The sequence below is a fragment of the Heterocephalus glaber genome, unplaced genomic scaffold (genome assembly GCF_053883595.1).
Source record: "Heterocephalus glaber isolate CG9 unplaced genomic scaffold, H.glaber_assembly_v1.0 deba00001175, whole genome shotgun sequence".
Taxonomy (NCBI): Eukaryota; Metazoa; Chordata; class Mammalia; order Rodentia; family Bathyergidae; genus Heterocephalus; species Heterocephalus glaber.
The window spans coordinates 392,965-415,020 of record NW_028258207.1 but is presented as its reverse complement, the minus strand read 5'-3'; the positions used below and the strand labels follow the sequence as shown (position 1 = coordinate 415,020).

At 45.6% G+C, this 22,056-nt stretch overlaps 1 long non-coding RNA gene across 2 annotated transcripts; it reads left to right on the top strand.

The window, feature by feature from the left end:
• The first annotated feature begins 285 nt into the window (after positions 1 to 285).
• LOC110349009 (uncharacterized) lies at positions 286 to 15,354 on the top strand. 2 transcript variants are annotated; one of them, XR_015451079.1, is made up of 2 exons: positions 286 to 430; positions 7,727 to 15,354. It is a non-coding gene; the product is annotated as an uncharacterized LOC110349009 (long non-coding RNA). The 2 variants fall into 2 exon arrangements; XR_015451080.1 differs by lacking the exon at positions 286 to 430 and adding an exon at positions 1,202 to 1,728.
• Positions 15,355 to 22,056: the final 6,702 nt, after the last annotated feature.

Here is a 22,056-nt window from a genome sequence, read left to right as displayed (position 1 = left end):
GAAATGGTCATTGTGAGACTGAACAATAGTTACTCCATCTTTGTAATAGGGCCCCAACTTGTCTGCTTCTGTTACGGATCACCAGGCAGACATCGCGTTCCAGGGTTGTGCTTCTTGTTGTGCCAGGAAGGTCTGTTGTGTGCGTCGTGTTCCGTCATGCCTGCCCAACTCCGTATCTGAATATGTTATCTGAAGGACAATCTGTAAAAGGTCTGTTTTATCTCTCCCCTCCGCTTTTGTATTTCTGCTTGCCACCTTCCCCTGAGACCCTTATAAAAACAGCCTCGGACTCTGAGCCAGCTGCCTCTCTAAGCTTGGAGCTTGGGAGTGCCGTCTGGCCAGACTCATAAAGGTCTGTTCTACTTTCCAACTTGTCCGGTGTGTTCCTTCCCGGGTGTTCTTCGCTGCAGTCAGCTCCTCGGAGCGTTTGGTAAGGCCCTCAGTCTTAGAGTCATACACTGTTTTTATTTAGTCTGAAAACAAGCTGAATTACATTTATCTGCAGACTCTACAGTGATGTGACCTTCTTTTCTAATATTGATAATTTATTATCTGTTATCATTTTTTCCCTAATCAGTCTGGTAAGAGGATTATCAACTATATTAATCTCAGTATTTTGGATTTATTCATTTTCACTGTTGACTTTCTGATTTATTTTCATTGATTTATTCTCCGATCTTTATTATGTTTGAAGTTCACCTTTTTCCTTGTTCTAGGTTATTAATGCAGGCTCTGAAGTCCCAAGTAGAGCCTTCCAAGCTAATGAACATAGGTCCCTTAGTGACGAGAGGGTCCCTCTGAGTAGTGCATTAGCTACATCTGACACATTTTAGTATGTTGTGTTTCGATTTCCACTGGAAACACAAAAATAATTATAAATTACTTTATAATTTCCTTTATGATTTCTCCTTTTTCCCAGGGAATATTTGGAAACATGTTCAATTCCAAATATATGGGAATTTTCCAGATATTTTCTGTCATTGATTTTATGTCTAATTTCAGAATGGTCAGAGAATATATTTGGTAAGATCTAAATTATTTTAAATTTATCAAGACTTGATTCATGACCCAGGGTGTGGCATACACCCTGGAAAATATTCATGTGCACTTTTAAAAAATATGTCCCTCTGCTGTTTGGGGTGGAATGCTCTGTAAATACAGGAAGATGGAGATGACCGAGTGTTTTTCAAGTCTTCTACATGCCTGGTAATTTTCTTTCTGCTTGTTCTATTAATTATAGAGAAGTGGCGTTGTCATACACCAAAGAATGGCCCCCAAACATGTTCACACCCTATGTCTGAAATTTGAGAATATATTTACATGGCAAAAGTGGCCTTGCAGCCAGGTGTGGTGGCACACACCTATAATCCCTGCACTCAAGAGGCTGAGGCAGGAGGATTGCTTCGAGTTCAAGGCTAGCCTGGGCTACCTTGTCTCAAAAAACCCAAAGTGACCTTGTCAATGTGATTAAGGTTGCAGACCTTGAGACAGGGAGATCATCCTGGATTATTCAGATGGATGAGTCCTTAAAAGAGAAGAATCTTTCCCAGGTGTGGTCAGAGAAAAAGGAGAGAGGTGGAACACCTTGGGCTTTGATGATGGGGGCATGAAAGAGCCAAGGCGCAGGAAGGAAGAAGAGCCCCCCCAGAACTTCCAGAACAGAAAACAGCTTAGGACACTAATTTTTGCCCAGATCTGTACCAGACTTCTGATACAAAGAACTACAAGGTAATGAATACCTCACTGTTGAGCCACTAAATCTGCTTTAATCTGTTTCGGCCGCAATAGAAAAGTAGTACAGAGTTAAAATCTGTTCTTGTGGATTTGTCTATGTCTCCTTTAAGCTCTCCATTTTCTTTTCTTTCCTTCCTGTGTTTAGGAGTTCTGTTATTAGGCAGGGATGTGTGTGCTAGGACCACTTGACCTCTTTGTCATCACAAAATGATTTTCTTTTTCCCGGCCAAAAGTCTTTGTTATGAAACTGACTTCACCTGATATTTATTATATCATTAATATCTTTTTCCATCTTTTAACATTAACCATAATTTTGTCTTCATATTTAAAGTGACTTCTTCTAGGTAGCTTTTTTTTTTTTTTTTTTTGGTACTGGGGATCGAACTCAGGACCTTGGGCTTGCGAGGCAGGTGGCAGAAACACTGAGCTAAATCCCTGGCCCTCTAGGCAGCTTTTTTATCCAGCCTGACAGTCTTTGTCTTTTAATTGGGGTGCTTAGATCCTTAACATCCAGCAAACAGAGCTGGGCTTCCATTTTATTCTTTGTTCTTTTGCCACCTTTTTGGGATTAAGTATTTTTATTATCTAATATTTATCTCCTTTGTTAACTCACTCTTGCATTAGTTTTATGCTTGCTTTGGGGTTTACAGTGTTTCTTTAATTTATTACAGTACACCTTCCAGTAATATCATGCTGTTTAACATATAGGATAGACCCTTTGAGGGACTGGGAAACCATTCTCACAGAGAAACATTTATTAAACTGCTTTAAATTAGCATATAAAATTATTCTCTGAAGACTGACTGAAGGGCCTACAACATACGGAGAAGCATTTGCTTAACAAAACCAAAGGAAATGTGGTAAATGATAGTTAGGGTTAATAAAGTTTATGCTGTGCTGTGCAGGCAGAGACAATCACAAGAACCCAGGTGATTCCTGGAGCCTCTCAGGGCCACTCTGTTCAATGTAAAAGTTCACAGAAGACCACAGAATCTCCAGGTAGTGAATGAAGCCCATGTCACCTGTGGGTTAAAAGCCATCTAAAAGGCTAAGGTCACAGGAACATGGACTAGGTCCTGGAAGAATGAAGACATAAATGACTACTATAGTCATTATAGAAACAGACACTACCAGTATTTTCTTATATTTCAACTTACTTTCCTCACTTCCTTTCCCTTTTGTCTTAGTTACTTTTTCATTGCTGACACACAATACCTGTCACCCACACCTGTAAGGAGAAGTTTATTTTGGCTCAGTTTGTAGAGGTTTCAGTCCGTAGTTGGCTGGCTCAAAGGCAGGGGGACATGGTAGAGGGGGATGGTGGAGGAGAAACAGTCCATGGCAGGGTAGGCAGGAAGCAGAGAGGGATCAAGGGAAGGGGAAGGAGATAGACCCTTCCAGGCCACGCCCCCAGTGACCACCTCCTCCCCTCATGTTTTACCTCCCAATATCACATTTAGCTATAAACTCATCAGTGGACTAATCCACTGACAAATACACTCCTCCATGATCCAATCACCTCCAAAAAGCCCCCTATGAGTGCACGAGCTTTGGGGGGGATGCTGAGATATATACCACAATACCTTCTTTATTTTTTAATTTTTTTCCTTTCCCTCTATATTACTGTTGTTTACAGAGTTTGATAGTTGTAGATAGTCTTACAATTTAGGCCTTAGGTTATAAAATATTGAGACAAAAATAATGATGTAAGTATAAGACCAAACATTACCATCACCCAGAAATCTAGGACTTTAGAGGGGATGCAGTTATTGATAAAACATTAAATTAATTTCTTCTGGAAATTGAACCATGACTTTGGACATGGAATTTGTATGTGAATCTAGGCCTGACCTTATTCCTTGATCTGTAAACTGTATTTGAATTGTACCTTGGATTGACCTAATCTGGACCCAGACCTAAGCTTTGAAATACATTTATGAAATTAGGACTAGAAACATGGTCCTAGACTTTGAATCTCAAATCTGAACCTGAGACATAGATCTTGGACCTGGACTTCAAAGATAAGATTAGGGACCTTTGATGTAGAGATTTGCTCATGACATCTCACCTGGACTTTCAACACTGACCTGGACTCACTTTGAACCGAAACCTTAGAACTAAACATAAAACCTCTAACCACCATGAAACTTGACCTGGACCTTGGGCCTCAAACTATATCTGGCTTTATCCAAGATCTAAAGTCTAACTTATATTAGACCTAAACTGTGGACTTGTGCTTTAAACTTAAGCCATAGACTTTGACCCAAACCTCATATGTGGTTCTGGACCTTGGGTCTTTACCTGAGACTGGGATTTGACCAAGCCATTAGGCCTAACCATAGACCTAGACTTTGAAAGTTGAACCTTAAACCTTGATCCACCTTTGTATACAGATCTTGTACCTGGAACTTGGATCTGGCTTTGAATTACACACAGTCCTGACCTCAGGAATAAAATTCTACTCTGAAATTGAACCATGAGGCTGACTGTTAGGCTTGAACCTAGACTTTATCATTGGACCAGACATTGCACCTAGACCTTAGACCTGGATCTCAGACCTGGAAATGGGTTTTGGATATGGATCTTGCAACTTTGATTTGAGCTCATATTAGACTGACCTTAGACCTGGAGCTTGGATTTGAACACTGTATATGGACTTGGACCACTGAATAGGGTACTGGATAAGTTTAGGACGTTAGAAATGGAATTTAGACCTAGAACCTAGACCTCGGATATGGACCTCTCTATATCTTGGTAGAATAAGTCGTGATAGTTATAAGCATTATATAAGCAAAAATGCTTATTCTTCTCAATTATATTGATGAATCCTCGCAGCATTTGTGAAACCAATGTAAGAATCAATGGAGTTCTCAAATGTTCCTCTTGCAAGTTAGAGTGAGTTAAAGTGAAACGAAACATGTATGAGTCCATTATCACACATTGTTATCAAAAGTACATTCTTATTGCACATTAGAGTCAGCTAGGATGAATCCAGTAAGTGTTTGAGAAGACAAGCAATTTTTCCAAATGCAAAAACAAGATCAGTCTCATATATTATTCTCAAAAGTATGTTCTTGCTGCAAGTTAAATGAAGTCAGCTTTACTTGTACAACAAAGAAAACAAGCTTAGAATTAGAATCAAAGTTCAAACTTTGGTTCCACCATCAAAGTCCAGGACCAAGGTCAAAGTAAAAGGTCTAAATCTATCCAGTTTCCATGTCAAAGATCCGGCACAATGTCTAAGCCAAAGCAAAATTTAAGATCCAAGATCCTGATCTAAGGACCAAGGTTCAGGTCAAGGGTCCTTATCCAGGTCCAACACAAACTTCCATGCTCCGAGTCCAAGGTCAAGGGATAGACATAGGGCCAAAGTTCCAAGATCCACCTCCAGTACTAAGACCAAGTTCCAAGCATAAGGTCATATTCAAGGGTCTGCACAAACCTAGGTCCAATGTCCCTGTCAAGATCCGTAGCTCACATCTCACATCCATATACAAGGTCATGTCATGCTCCATGGCAGAGGTAAAGGTCAACATATGAGGTTAAAGTTCCAGATCCAAGATCAAGTTCAAGGTGCCAATCAAAATCCAAGTTCCAGATCAAAGATCCAATTCAAGTAAGTAGAAAGACCTAGGCTCAATGATTAGGCTATATCAGCAGTTCTCCAGTCAAAGTCAAGGTTAGATCTGGATCTGAGGTGCATGACCATGGTTAAAAGTCATAATTTAAAGCCAAGGTCCAAGGACCAGGGTATAGGTCCAAGGTCCAAGTGCTGCTCCAGACCAAAGTCCAGAAAACATCTGTGTGCAAAAGCCAAGTTCAACAGTGAGGAAACATCTGACCTCATAATATGGTTTTTAAGTCAAAGTTTAGGTCCTGACCAAGAACTAAATCTAAGTTCAAGTCCAAAGTTCTGGAAAGATCTATATCTAAGGTCAAGGCCCAAGTCCAGATGGAGCAAAAATCTAAGGCCCAGTTTATATTTCAAAGTCTGAGGCCAATTCCAAAGTCCAGGTCCAAAGCCTAGGTTCAAGATTGAGACGAATCCAAGTCCCAGGTTAGATTCAGATTCCTATCAGAGTCCAAATCCAGGCCAAGCATTCAGACCAAGGTTAAAGTCCAGTTTCAACTGCAAGTCAAGGTCTGAGATCCAGATCCACAGACCAGGTACAAGGTCATGGGAGAAGGTCTAGGTAATGTGTGAATTCCACATTCAAGATCAGAAGCAAAGTTCTAACAGCCACATCCAGAGTCGTGTCCAATTTCTGGTCAAGGTCTTATTCTAATGTCCAGGGCTGGGTTTAGGTCCAAGGTCCAAATTTGACCTTACAGATCCAACAGTCTCCGGTCCAGGCACAAATGTAAGGACAATCCACAGGTCCATGGTTCAGCTCCCAATATGGGGTCCAAATTCACACACAGGTCCAAATTCTATGTCTAAATTAGAGTCCATTATATAGATACATAATCCGGGCACATAATCAAGGCCCAAGACCCAGGTTTCAGTCTAATTTTCAGGTCAATTAAATAAAGTTCAAAGGTCCGAGGTTGAAGTCCATAGTTTAGATTCCAAGTCTATTTTCAAAGTCAGTTTCAATGTCCAGGACTGAAGTTCAGGTCCAAGATTCAAGGTTGATTTCCATGATCCCAGTCCAGTTCCAGGTCCCAGGCCTAGATCCAAATCCAAGTTCCCTGTAGAGGACTGATGTTACCGATTCACATTCAGGGCCCAGCACAGATTTCTAAGTCTAGGCTCAACATCCACATTCATGCTCATAGTCTACATTCATGTCTAGAGATCCAAGTCAAAGGATCACGGTCCTGGTCCTGTTCACAGTCCCAGGACTGACTCCAAAGTGATGTTTGTGTTTGAGGTTCAGGCCCAAGTTCAAGGCCTAAGGAACATGTCCAAGGCTGTGATCCAGGAATAAAACCAGAATTCCATTGCTATGTTAGGCAGTTTTCCATTTTTGTGACAAAAATCCCTGACATAAATCAACTTTAAGGAGTTTGTTTTGGCTCCGAGTTTCAGAGATTTTAGTCCATATTTGGCTGGTTTCATTGCCAAGTTTCATGAGTAAGAACATTACAGTGGAAGGGTATAGCAGAGGAAAGCTGCTCACCTCATGGCAACAAGGAAGTGAGAGAAGAAAAGAGCCGGTGAGGAGGAGGCTGGGGGCAAAATACACCCTTCAAGAGCAGAGACTCAGGAACCCACTTCAGGTCCCAGCTCCAAATGGCCGATTCAGCTATGGGCCACTAATGGGTGAGTCCACGGATGAGGTCAGGGCCTCGTGACCCACTGCTTCTCTAGACCCCACCTCCAAACACTGGTGCCTTAGAGATAGAGCCTTCAATGGATTTGTCTTTGTGGTACAGTTCCCATTTAAACCACTGCAATTACCAAAGTCCAGGAGCAAAGTCCAAAGTGAAACTCCAAGGTTGATGTTCAGATCTAAAGTCCCAGTCTAACAGCCACATCCATAGTCATGTCTAAGTTCAGGCCCTGCCTGAGACCCATGTCCATCCATGTCTGAGATACAACTTCATTTAAAGGTTGGAGTCCAAGATGCAGTCCAAATTCAATGTCCAAGTTTAAGATACAGGGCCAAAGCCCATATCCAAGTGCAGATCAAGGTCCACCTCAGAAATCTAGGTCTAAGACCCAGCTCCACATTTAGAGCCACTAATCCATCATGTAAGTCCATAACAAAGGAAATGTCCAGGTTTGAGGTCCATAAAGACCAAGATAATGCCCAAGGTCCAGGTTCAAATAGCAAAAACAGCTTAGACTGATCCTAATTAGGACTTGTTTGTACAAATACTCCTTGGTTTTGCTTTACCCGGCTTTGACTTCCAGTAGGAATTCTTGAGAACATTGGGTGACTTGGATCTAGTTTGCCCAAGTGACACATGGATTCCTGTTTGTTCTAAATCAAAAATAAGAGGGTTCTTTGTTAGAGTAACATATGCTCCACGTTTGTTTTCACAGATACTGCTGAGATTCATCGGTAGAGCTGAGTGCTTATGATTTTCAGATCATGCTCAGGTGATGCTTGTATTCCCTGCAGATTATTTTACCAAGGGTTAAGAAGTTGCTTTTGAGAAGGACGTCTGAGCCTTGTTTGCACTCAGACTGCTTCACTGCAAAGTAGCTCTGCTGTTTCCCAGTTTCACCCAGATGGAGTTGTCATATTCTCCCTGGTCCTCCTCTTACAACTAAAAAGTCTGGACACAATACAACAAAGAAAGGAGACAATGGCTGCCTGATGGCCCCTGGACTTGAGAAACGACGCCCTGGCGAGTCCCCTCGTTTTCCTCCTTGCCTCCCACATATCTTGAACAAGTTCCTGTACAGGCTTGCAGCTCAGAACCATTATCATGCACAGACAAATCCTAAAGACCAGGAAAAAGATGGCTTAAAAACAGAAAACCTTGGCAACACTCACCCCACTCCAGTCAAATACCAATGGAAAAAACATACAACCTGCCCTGGCAGCTTCTGTGGAGCCGTCTAGGGCAAACACCCTGTTCCCCTGACAGGTGACATTACTGAGTCTATGCAGGGAGCTCATATTCCATTCTCTGCCTGGCAGAAGCAGGTAGTACAATGGTTCCCCTAAGGGTAGTGTCAGTGGGGCCCAGCAGTGAGCTGAGCCTCCCCTACCACATGGCACCAATGGGATTTAATGAGGCAGTGTGCAGCGAGTCTCCTCACCACCTGGTTGAAATTCCTCAGCAAGGCATTGGAAGTCAGGCTCCAGCCCCATTCTATCCATCATTCTGTTCTCTTTCCATGCCTGGGTCAGAGAAGCCCAGCCTGGAGTTCAGCACCCACTGCACCCAGCAGCAGGGAAACTGAGTGCCACAGAGAGAAGTGGAGCTACCAATTCGTGCTGACTCTGCAAGTGCAGAGCCCAGCAGGGAGCGAACTCCAGCCCAGTCATAGCAACAGTGGCTGAATGGAGCCAGACTCCTCGGGGGTGGATCACCTGCTTAGCACGGGGCCCTGGCTTCAATCTCCAGCCTCAAGAAAACAAATAAACAAGCAGACTAGTTGGCCTGGTTCTTTCACCCTTCTCTGGTAGCAATGGAGGCAGCGGAGAGCTCAGTTTAAACTCCTGTAAACCCAGCCACCCAGTAGGCTGAGGCAGAAGGACCCAAGTTCAAGGTCAGCCTGGGCAACTTAGTGGGATGGTCCCAAAATTTTAAAAATAAATTTTTAAAAATTATTTCCTTATTCTTCATTTTATTGGTACATTGTAGGTATACAATATAATGGCATTCATCGATGGAAATTTGCACCTTTACATAACCTCTCTTGGTTCTTATTTTTCCCCCTTCCCCTCCCCTCCCTTCAACCCCTCCATCCCTCCCTATTTACGAAGACTTTGTTTCCATTTTTCCATTTTCTCATATTAATCCCATTCCCTTCTTTCCTTTCCCCTACCCCTCCCACTTCCCCTTCCCCTTTGCCCCTTTTCTTCCTATTTCACATTATCTATTATACCTTTCAGTCCTTATTTACACTTTCAGTTTCTCACACTAAAGAAACTATTCGACATTTACACATGTGTGTCCTATTTATTTCACTTCAGAGTATTGCCTCAATGTGCATCCACTTAGCTATAAATGTCTCTAATTTCTTGGTTTTGATGGCTGAGTAGTACTCCATTTTATTAAAAAACCACATTTTCTTTATCCAGTCTCCAGTTGATGGGCATTTGGGCTGTTTCCAAGCTTTAGCTATTACAAACTGTGCTGCTATGAACATGAGTCCACATATATCACTGTGGTATGATTCTTTTAATTCTTTGGGGAAGATACCCAACAGGGAATAGCAGGGTCAAATGGGACTTCCAGTCCTAGTTCTTTGAGGAATCTCCATACTGATTTCCACAGTGCTTGCACCAGTCTACACTCCCACCAGCAGTGGAGCAGGGTTCCTCTTTCCCCACAGCCCTGCCAGCATTTGTTATTGGTTGATTCTTGATAGCAGCCATTCTTTCTGGGGTGAGGTGGAATCTCGTCCTTGTTTTCATTTGCATCTCTCGATGTTGAATATTGTTTCACATGTTTATTTGCTATTTCTACTTCTTTGTTTGAGAAATGTCTGTTCATTTCAGATGCCCATTTTTGGATTGGGTCTTTAAATTTGGGAGGTCTGATTTTTTTAAGTTCTTTATAGATTCAAGATAGTAGACCTTTGTCTGAAGGACAGCTGGTGAAAATATTTTCCCACATTGTGGGTTGTCTCTTCACACCATTGGTGGTTTCTCTTGTTGTGCAGAAGCTTTTTAGTAAGAAGAGATCCCACTTGTTGATTGTTTGTGCTAGTTCATGGGCAACTGAGGTTTTGTTCATAAAATCTTTTCCTACACCAATGTCTTCAAGAGTTCTTCCTAAACTCTCTTCCAGCTGATTTGGTATTTCTGTTTTAATATTTAGATCTTTAATCCATTTCAATTTTAGTTTAGTGTATGGTGAGAGATATAGGTCTAGTTTTAGTCTTTGGGAAGTTGAAATCCAATTTTTCCAGCACCATTTATTAAAGAGGTTATCTTTCCTCTAGTGAGGGTGTTTGGCAAAAGGTGAGGTGGCTGAGTATGTCTGAAGTTGTTTCTGCATCTTCTAATCTGTTCCACTGGTCCTCAGGTCTGTTTCTTTGCCAGTACCATGCTGTTTTTATCACAGTAGCTTTGTAGTATAGTTTCAAGTTGGGGGTTGTAATACCCCCTGCCATGTCTCTGTTACCTAGAATTGCTTTTGCTATTCTGGGTCTCTTCTTGTTCCAAATGAATTTTTGGATTGTTTTCTCAAGGTCCATGAAGTATGCTGCTGGGATTTCAATTGGGATTGCATTGAATCTGCATAGCAGTTTTGGAAGTAAGGCCATTTTCACTATGTTGATTCTTCCTACCCAGGACCAAGGGCTGTCTTTCCATTTTCTGATATCATCTTCAATCTCTTTTCAGAGTGCTATAGTTTTCAGAGAAGAGGTCTTTGATTTCTTTCATTAGGATGATTCCTAGGTATTTCAGTTTTTTGGATGCTGTTGGAAAGGAATTATTTGCCCTATTTCTCTCTCAGTGAGTCTGTCATTCGTGTAGAGGAAAGCTATTGATTTTTTTGTGTTAACCTTGTAACCAGTTACTTGAGTGAATTTGGTTATTAAGTCTAGAAGACTTTTGGTGGAGTTCTTGGGGTCTTCTATATAGAGTATCATGTCATCTGCAAATAATGACAATTTGACTTCTTCATTTCCTATCTTTATTCCTTTTATTTCTTTCTCTTGTCTAATTGCCATGGCTAAAGTTTCCAAAACTATATTGAACAGGAGTGGTGATAGTGGACATCCTTGTCTTGTTCCTGATTTTAGTGTGAAGGATTTCAATTTTTGACCATTTAGTATGATATTGGCTGTTGATTTGTCATAGATGGCTTTTATCAGATTGAGGTAGAGACTTTCTATTCCAATTTTTTGTAGGGTTTTTATCATAAATGCATGTTGGATTTTGTCAAATGCTTTTCCTGCATCTATTGAGATGATCATATGGTTTTTGTCCTTGGCTGTATTGATATAGTGTATTACATTGATTGATTTGCATATGTTGAACCATCCCTGCATCCCTGGGATGAATCCCACTTGGTCAGGGTGTATGATCTTCTTGATGATCTTCTGCATTCTATTTGCCAGTATCTTATTAAGGATTTTTACGTCTATGTTCATTAGTGAGATTGGCCTATAGTTTTCTTTTTTGGTTGGGTTTTTCTCTGCTTTGGGGACCAAGGTTATGCTTGCTTCCAGAAATGAATTCAGGAGTATTGGTTCCCTTTCAATTTCATTGAAGAGTTTAAACAGTAGCGGCAGTAGTTCCTCTCTAAATGTCTGGTAGAATTCAGCAGTGAAGCCATCAGGACCCAGGCTTTTCTTGGTAAGTTTTAATTACATTTTCAATTTCATTGGTTGATATTGGGTTGTTTAGTATTTTTAGGTCTTCTTCATTCAACTTTGGTAATTCATACGTGTCTAGGAATCTGTCCATTTCTTCTGTGTTTTCCATCTTATTGGCATATAGTTTCTGGAAGTAGGTATTGATGATCCTCTGGATTTCTGCTGTTGTTTTTTCATCCTTTTCATTCCTAATTGCATGGATTTGGGCCATTTCTTTCCTTTTTCTGATAAGGTTGGCTAAGGGTTTGTCAATTTTGTTTATTCTTTCAAAGAACCAACTCTTGACTTCATTGATTTTCTGTATTGTTCTCCTAGTCTCCATTGCATTGATTTCTGCTCTGATCTTTATAATTTCCTCCCTTGTATGAGCTTTGGGTTTGTCATGCTCTTCTTTTTCTAGAAGCTTGAAGTTCAGCATCAGGTTAATTCGGCTCATTCTGTTTTCCTAATATGCATATTCACTGCTATGAATTTCCCTCGTAAGACTGCTTTCATTGTGTCCCATAGATTCCGATATGTTGTATTGTCATTGTCAGTTAGTTGAAGGAACTGTCTGATTTCTTCTTTTTTTTAAATTTTATTTTATTTTCTGATTTCTTCTTTAATTTTCTCTGTGACCCATTGGTTATTCATAAGTGTGTTGTTCAATTTCCATGTGTTTATGAAATTCTTGCAGTTTCTTTTGCTATTGATCTCCAATTTCATCACACTATGGTCTGATAATATACAGGGGATAACTTCAGTTCCTTTGCACTTACCTAAATATGTTCTATGAGCAAGTATGTGGTCTATTTTGGAGAATGACCTGTGTGCAGCTGGAAAGAATGTGTATCCTGATTTTGTGGGGTGGAACACTCTGTAAACATGTTAAGTTCGTTTGTTCAAGAGTTTGATTGAGTTCTAGTATTTCGTTGCTTGCTTTTTTGTCTAGTTGTTCTATCTATTTGTGACAGTGGGGTATTGAGGTCCCCCACTATTATTGTATTAGTGATTATATGATTTTTCGTGCCCGTTAGTACTTGTTTTATATAGTTGGGCGCAGTAGTGTCTGGTGCATAGATATTTATGATTGTCATCTCTTCCTCTTGGATTTTTCCCTTTACAAGGATGTAGTGTCCTTCTTTGGCTCTCTTAATCAGTGTTGGTTTGAAATGCACTTGATCTGCAAAGAGGACAGCTACTCCTGCTTTTCTTTGGGTTCCTGTTGCATTGTTTTCCACCCTTTAACTTTCAGTCTATGAGTTTCTTTTTGAATTAAGTGTGTTTCTTGTATGTAGCATATTGTTGGATCTTGCTTCTTGACCCATTCTGCCAGTCTATTTCTTTAGATTCGTGAGTTGAGGCCATTAACATTGATGGTTATAACTGATACGTATTGACATCATTCTCATGACTTTTTCCTTTTGTTGGATTTGCCCCCTTTGCATTCATTTCTTGTTGCGCCCAACAGATTCATTCTGCTGGGCTTCCTGGGGTTGTGATCCTCATTGTCTTTTCCTAGGATTTTGTCTAAAATTTTTTGGAGTGCTGGTTTGGTATTCATGAAGTTCCTAAGGTGCTCTTTATCATGAAAATACCTTATTTCACCATCAACTTTGAAAGATAGTTTTGCAGGGTTCATCAATCTGGGTTGGAGGCTATTTTCCTTTAGGGTTTGTACCAAAGAAAAAAAAAAGAATGATGAATTAATCATGGAAAGCATCAGTTTAAAAGATTTCTCATCCAAAACCATGGATACAAGGAGGAAATGGCATGAGTTTTCAACTACTGAAAAATTACACTTAGAATAATCACTTAAAAATTATACAAACCTATATATATATATATATATATATTTTTTTTTTTTTTTTTTTTTTTTTTTTTGGTACTGGGGATCAAACTCAGGACCTTGCACTTGCGAGGCAGGCACTGGAACCACTGAGCTAAATCCCCAGCCTTAAACCAATATATTTTTTTTAAAAATCAATAAATCAAGATAGAATCCTTTAAAATGTTCAAATAACCCATAAGAAGGTAATAAGAGAGAAGTTGAAGAACAATAAAAGGAACAAAGAGGAAACATAATAAAATGGCAAGTTATCAATTAATGTAAATTTACCAGTAAAAAGACAGATATGGCACAGTAGATTTAAAAGAATATGCAGCAATACGCAGCCTACAAGAAATTCACTTCATATACAAAAACACAGGTAGACTGAAAATATAGGGGGGAAGATATATGATGCAATGAGTAATAAAAAAGAAAAGAGCAGAAGTGGCTATAATAGTATAAGGTAAACTTCAAGGCAATAAAAAGTGGCTAAAGACAAAGAGGGACATTATATAGTGACTTAAGAAACCAACCCTCCAGAAAGATAGCAATCCCAAATGTACATATCCCACATAACAGTGTGTTTCTTAGCTTATCTTGCTTACATAAAGTTTATGTTCATATCTTTATTCTAAGAGACAATAAAAGCAGTTGATGTTTTAGAATGCCTCCAACCAAGCTTGTTTCCCCCAATAATGCTGTTTCTTCAAGTACACTTTGCTTCGTCTTATTTTGTCTGTATCACAGTAGGCAGAGTTGACAAGAAAATGTGCTGATGTCTTTGTTCATATCTGTCTCCAGTGATTCCACAAAGCAGTAAGTGAAGAGAAGAGCATGAAGTACTGAACTCCTGAGCCCTGCTCCTTCCCACAAATGCTGCTTGTGTTCACCTCCTCCTTCATCTGCAAAATTGGCCGATACTGTCCTTTAGAGGAAATCATTCCCAGGTTAGGATCTGATTCTGAATAATGCCTTGCATTTATTGGGCTGCTTAGTCTGTTTAGTTTGGGGCGGTCCTTGCCTTTGTTTGCATGATACTGACGTTTGTGAGGAGACCGTTGTGCTATTGGCAGTTCCTCACTTAGGGTCTGATAGTTTCCTCATGACTCAGGAAATGTATTTATTGGCAAGAACACTGAATACATGATATGTCCCCAGGTGTCAGATCAGGAGGTAAATAATGTCAGTTTGTCCTATTATTGCTAATGTTGGCTCTGATCTCTTGGCTAAGGTAGTATCTACCAGATTTTTCCACTCACAAGGTATCTTTTTCCCTTTATGACTTGTGGAGTCTTCTATCAATGTTGTTTGATAATTGTTTCTTTTGATATGTGTAATACACACCTTACCAGTAGAAGGCAAATTCCTTCATTGTTTTTGCCTGTCAAAATGTCAACTCCAACAGGATGCATGCCACTTTCCAGAGAGGGGTGATAGCACCTCCACTATTTTGCATGGTCATCTGTTGGCACCAGGAAGCTGTTTTTGCACAGGGCCGCACACTCCATAGGCTGAATGCAGGCAGCCCCAGCAACTCCAGTAGTGAAATCCATTTTCTCCATTGCAGTAGTCTGGACAGATGACTGCTTTTCTGAACCAGCTCTCAGCAAAAAAGGGGCATTTTTCACCTGGGCACTCACTACACCCCCTACAGCTATGGCAGAGGAGGTAGCATCCCCAGGTGTTTTTGCTTATACTCTTTTTAATGTCTAAATAAAAAGAATAGAAAGAAGCCTTTGTTTTAATGCACATGAATATGTACATATACTTTTTTGTTATCTTAGAATTTTATATTTGGAATTGATAATTGAATGAGAATGTTGCATAGGTCCACCAATAAAATATAATCTGTTTATTGGCTATCTTAGCTACTTTTCTTGTTCCTGAGACACAATACCTGATACCCACAACTCTAAAGAGGAGAGGTTTATTTTGGCTCACAGTTTGTAGAGGTTTCAGTCCATAGTCACCTGGCTTCAAGGCAGGGTGGCATGGCAGAGGATATGGCAGAGAAGAAACAGTCCATGGCAGGCAGGATACAGCGAGGAATCAAGGGAGGAGGAGGGAGACAGACCCCTCCAGGTCATCCCCACAGTGACCACCTCCTCTCACCAGGTTGTATCTCCCAACATCACATTTAGCTACAAACCCATCAGTGGACTAATCCAGTGATGAGTATCACACCCCCATGATCCAGTCACACCAAGAGCCTCACTTGTGAGCACGTGAGGCTTTGGGGGGATATCTAGATATAAACTATAACATGGACTAACACATAAATATTTTACAATATGCCATAATTTAAAGCATTTTCTGACTGCCTCCTGATGTATCCCAGTTTGGATACATTAGCCCACATGCCTAAGAATTTAGGGGCTGCAGTTTGGATTTTGAACATCCCCCAAACACGCAGGTAGTGCCGCTGGGTGGTGCTGTGGATCCTGAGGAGGTAGTGCAGTGGGAGGCCTTGGGCCACTCGGGGTGTGTCCTGGAAGGGCACTATGGGACCCTAGCTCTTCCTAACATTCTCTTTTGCTTCCTGGCCACATGGTGAGCAGTTTTCTCTGCCAAGCACTCCCGTCATTATCATCTGGCATGACTGCCAGAGCCCAAAGCAGTGAATCTGTCCCATCCTGAACTAAAACCTCCAAGACTGGGAGCCAAAAACCAACCTTTCTTCTTTGTAAGTTAAAGACCCCAGTCATTTTGTTATAATGGCAGAAAACTAACAGTAGCAATGGCTCTAGAGTAGCCTCCAAGCCTGCCTCAGTCACCCTCCAGCTACCATTCCTTCCTCCACATGCTCCAAGTCACTATCCTGAGCCCCAAACCAGACACACCCCCTTAACCGGCAAGGGCACACCCTCCCACCCCACACTGCCAACAGGTAAAAGACCCAAGCAAAGACAGCTGGCAGCATTTGGATTCTTCTGGGCAGACCCTTCTTCCCTCTTCTGTCTTCCTCCTCTCTGCCCTTTCTCCTGCTCCTCCTACAGACTCCCATTCATCAGCAAGGACATGGAGGTCCAGAAAGGGCGAGGCTAAGCCCATATCCCCATCAATACTTCCACAGAGCCAGGACTCAACCCAGCCTTCTGGATAGCCTCATGCTGGAGCAGGAACCCTGCCCTGGGGTCTGTCCTCCCTGATTGGAGGAGAGCCGCTGTGACCACCAGGATCAAGTCCATGCAGCCCCAGCCCTGGTCCCAGGGAGGGATACAAGGCATGGCATGGGCTTTCCTGGCCCCTGCAGCCACACGCATGACTCTATGCCCAAGACAAAGTGTTCTCCAACAATGCAGACCCTCCTCACTAAGGATCTCAACTCCTCTACCCAAGAAAAGTTCACTGCTCCATGATCAAACCGACTATCCCAGGGTCAGGAAGTCCATATATCATTTCCCTCCATGCTGTTATAAAGCCATAAATTGCTAGGCAGCATGCTGAGTGGTAGTGATTTCATATTATTTCATCTTTTAAATTTCAGACTCATTATTATTCTGACTCTAGCTCCCCCAGAATGAGTGAGAAGTTTTACATGGGTCAGGGTCTTGGGTTAGGTTCCCCCAAAGCAGAGCCTGGGACACAGTTTGTGGAGAAAGGGACTCAGGAAGTGGGGCCAGGATGGGGGAGAGGAGGAAACCGAGCAAGACTCAGCTGCAGACCAAGCCCGCTCTGAGGCATGGAGCCAGGCTTTCCTGCCCTGTGTCACCTGGACTTCAGCCCTGAGCTGCCCCAGTATGGGTGGTAGAACCCTCAAGGGACACAGCTCTCACAGGTGTGGGTAGCTCTCTGGAGCAGCAGGAGCAGAGTGCAGTTAGCACATTGGCAGCAGCTGGGAGTGGTGGTCCACCTGGTGAAAGCAATCTGAGCAAGCAGCACATTGTAATGGTTTATATCCACTGTCCCCCGCACACTGCCCCTTGGGCTCAGAGGTGGGGCTTGTGGAAGGTAGCTGATTGTGGGGGCTACAGCTCGCTTGGTGTGAGAAGGTAGGCCTTGATCAGAAGAGGCAGACATTGTGAGCATGGCCTGGTAGGGTGCATCTCCCTCCCTGTTTCCTCCCTCTCCTCTCTGCTTCTTGTTCACCATGAGGTGAGCAGCTCTCCTCCACCCGACCCTTCCGCCATACTGCTGACCACGCAAGGACTGAAACTTCTAAAGTGTGGGCCAAAATAAACCTCAAACTCACCTCCTTTAAATTGTGGGTGTCAGGTATTTTGTCCCGTTGGCCCAGTGACAAGGAAAGTGACTAAGACAATGTCACCCTTGAACAGCTGATGGTCAAGGTCCTGCCTTGGAACCATTGTATCCCTGGGATCACCAAGACCCCAGATTCAGGAAGAATGTGAGCTGGAGGCATTCACTTCCAGAAGTCACTTAATCCCACCCCAGCCATTGCCTTAGGGTTAGGTGCCTACACCTCTTAGAAACCTTCCACCTTCTTCTTTCAGTCCCCAGGCATTCAACACTCCTCTAACTGGTCCACCAACCCCCACCCAACCCTCTCCCGGACAATCCAGTGTCACTGTTTCCTCCGGGAGCTGGTGACAGGCGTGAGAAGCAGCCCACCCCTCCGCCAGGCAGCCTCCCGTCCCTCTCAGATACACAAAGGGTCTGTACACTCCTCCCTGGCAGTGAGGAACACTGGACCCGGGAACCAGGCCTCTGGGAGGCTGCCCTTGGGGACACAACTAGACCACTCGCTTCCAGCTGGTTCCTCAGGTGTCCAGGAGCAGCCATTATGCAAATTCTGCATGTGTGCCTGTGAGGCAAGGCGGGTGAGGTCAGGACACCTGTCCTGGGAGAATCCAGGCCACAGCCCGCAGCTCTCCCCCAACGTGGCTGTCACCATGCCGCCACACCTCCCCGGGGGGCCACTGCAGTTGCTGAGGGCCCGCGCTCTCCCCTGCCAGGCCTCTCGGCTGCACGCCACACCCAAGGACGGGGCAGAATGCAGTCTGCACCTGGGGCTTCTGGGATGGGACCTCACAGCTCAAGAGAGGGCAGGGCAGAGGGGCAGTGCTCCCCAGCCCTTCGCCTCTCCCAGACTCAGCTTCCCATCAGTGTAACAGGTGTGCACTGGCACCCGGGAGAGCCCCGAGCCTAGCCCTCCTGAACCCTTGCCCTGTGGTCCTGCTCAGGGCCCAGAGATCACCCCCTGCCTCCACGGTGCTGCTTCCACTTCAGAGGGGGCACCGGCTCAGCAAACCCTGCGGTTTCAGCACGAAGGGGCAGAGGATCATTGGCAGCTTCGCCCAGCAGGAGCCATGCGCTGCTCTCTTTAACCCAACGCCATTCCCGCCTTCATCTCAGATAACCAGTGGCTTTGCCGCACGTGAAAAATAAGCCCCACTGTTGCCGGTGCCTTTGGCCTCTCAGCAGCCACTTTATTTTAGGAGAATCAGGCTCTTGGTAACTCGGGGCTCACTGTGGCTCCTGCGTAGACCTGTGTTAGGTTCTGGGAGCAGACTGACCTGCTCTTACCTGCTCCTTGCCCTTTCCTGCACGTCCTGGGCTCTCTAACCTCACGGCCACACGGAGACCCAGGCTCAGCCTGACAGTGCGGATCCTGGGAAGTCCCAACCAGTGAGACAGGTATGCTCACATGAATGTGCCTCCGGGACTCCCGGATGAGCCCATAGCCAGAGGAGCCGGGAATTAGGGCATCGAGGGGAGCTGCTGGGCAGAGGAAGTGCAAAGGGCTGGACTGTGCTGTCCATGTCGGTGCCCAGAACCCTGCCAGGGCCAGCGGGGGCAGGTGCTCTGGAACCATGGCAGGAGGGAGCAGGATGGACCCCGGGGGCAGAGAAGCCTTCCAGACAGGAGGAGGACAGGAGGGGGACAAGGCCAGTGGTGCATGGTGGCCTTGTGATCTTGCTTGCTGCCGTTGGGACCTGTGTGTCCTCTTCCCTTGAGAGTGGGCAAGACATGTGGGATTGTTGCTGAGAGAACACAGGAGCAAGGGTGGCGTGGCTGCACGTGAGCACTGCACAGAGCTGCAGTGCCCAGCCTGCCTGGTCTCCCCCATGACAGTGGCTGGAGGGAGCAGCAGCCGAGTCCCCATGTGGTCAGGACCTCAGAGCTGCTAGCCCACGCCACATGGGCTCCAGGAAGGAGGCAAGGCCCTCAGCCCCACAGCCTCAGTGAGCTCATGGCACCACCAGCTGGCGAACAGATCCTGCCCCACTCCAGCCCCAATGACACTGCAGTCTGGGGACAGCAGGACGCAGGAGACCTGGAAGTGGAGAACACAGGTGACCCATGCTCCAAGAATTGTGGCCGCTGTAAGCTGCTGGCATTGGGCTCATCCGTCTCAAGGCAACGAACAAGGAGTACAAGGCTGCACTGGAAACTTCGGATGGAAACTCAGTTCCTGGAGATGGTGGCAGGTGGCGGCAGCCAGTAACAATGGCAGCCTTTTACCAAGCACTTCTGGGATTGTAAGTTTGTTCATGGAGGAAGAGCTGTGCTGAGGGCTTCCCACAAGCCAGCTCATTTAGTCCTCTTGGATGCGGGGATTTGGGGACTGAGATTGTCCCCAGTTAGAGATGAGAAGGCTGAGGTGCAGAGCAGTCACACGTCACATATGCTGGAGCTCAAACCGAGAAGTCTAGTGCTTTGCCCAGGTCTAAGGGCCCCGCCAGGCCCCTCTAAAGTGGGGACCTCAGTCTGGGAAGCTGTATTCTCCAGGCACTGGGAGCCCTCGAGGGAGGGGCAGGACAGCGGCACAGTCCTCTGCTTTGGGAAGCCTCTCCAGCTGGACAGTGAAGGCAGTGGGCCCGAGTTATGGGAGCTGGGGGCTGGGGGAGCCTGTGGGGACAGGAGAGTCAGCAGGGGACTTGGGGCCCTGAACCTGGCTGCAGGTAGGGAGAACTGAGGGGCGGGGCTGGGTTAAAATGAGCCCCCAGCCCCTGAGCTACTTCCCCACTTCCGCCCCATGCCCTGTGCCCTGTTCCTCTCCCCAGTGTGCAGCGGGGCCTGGGGAGGCTGAGCCCCGTCCACCAACCCCAGCTGGTGCTCCCAAATGCTCTCTGTCCTCCTCCAAGTGCACTTAGGGGCACACAGAAGCCAGGTGGCACTGCCGAAGCCACCGTGGAGGCCAGGCCCCACACTCCCAGGGCACAGCACCCACCACACCTCAGGGCTCAGGCCGCCCCGTCCACTGCAGCTTCACAGCCACCAGCAGAGGACCAGGCATCCACAGGGATGAGCCAGGCTGAGGCCCAACGCTGCAATTAGTTCTTCATCTAGCAGTTTATAGCTTTGGAGACACAGGGCCCTGAGCTCCTTGCTGGGGGGCACAGGGCCTGGCAGCTGGTGCTTCTGAGTCGAGTGATGAAGCCAAGACAGAGTCTGGACCAGCTCTCCCAGACCTGCAGGAGGAAATGCCCAGGGCTCGGCGCCTGCTGCCTATGTCTCTGCTCCCTGCCCTGGCTGCCACCTCCTTCCATCCTGTCCTGTCCTTCCTGGACCCTCCAGCCACAGCGCCTTCCTCTTCCATGCCACCTGCCTGCAGGACACGCCCGCTGTCCCCCACCACCCTGCACCCCTCAGCCTCCCGGGCCAGCAGCTCCATGTCACCCCAATCCCAGCAGAGACGACAAGCTCCTTCCTGAGACCCTGCGCTCCTGCCCCTCTGGCAGCACTGTCAGCATTTGCCTCCCATGACGGTGCCCTGCTTCCTATCTTCCTTCCACCCACAGTGAGGGCTTAGTCATCTCTGCACTGTCGCCGTCCAACCTACAGACCTGTTCAGGGACCCCAGGAGTGCGGCTGGGGAGAGGGACCACCCCGCACGAAGCCTGAGCCCAGGACATTGCAAACTGAGGAGCAGATGTCTTGTCCTTGCCCCCAGAGCTGGTGGAGGGGGAAAGGGCATGGAGGGGACAGGGCCCTGACACCCACTGCACTCACTGTCCCCAGCAAAACCTACCTGCACTTCCGGCCCCGGGACAGGAAGTTGTGCCCTAGCCTCAGGACAGGCAGGGATGACGCCAGCAGCAGGCCAGACTTGCCCGGCAGTTTCTTCCCTGGGCCAGCCTTGAACTTGCAGTAGACGGGAGAAGGTGGACAGGGCCCTACATCGTCAGCGGCAGATGAGATGCCAAGCTGTGTGCTGCCCAGTGCCCAGCACACCCAGCGTGCAAGCCCCGGTGACCCACAGTGCTATCCTCCTCACATCACCACTTCCCAGGCAAAACCCCCCGGGTCTGTTTCCAGAGGGATCAGCTAGGAAGAGGGAAAACTAGACCCCTCCGAGGAAAACGCTAGGACCGTTGAGGAAGCTTGGACATCAGGAGGAGGTCATGGGACTCAGGGCCAAGTGGCCAGGAGGTGACAAGGTCCAGGGGGAGGGGACGTGGGGCCCTGCAAGGGACCTTGCCTGTCCCCCAGACATGGCAGAGGCTGCAGGCAGTTTCTAAGGAAGCAGCAGAGAAGCTCACCTGGATGCCCACGGAGGCCCCAGCACCTGGACTGTGTCAGCCCGGAGCTATGGCCCTGCCCTGGAATGCGAGGAACCTAGGGATCCTGGGGTCTCATTTCCTGCGGTTGC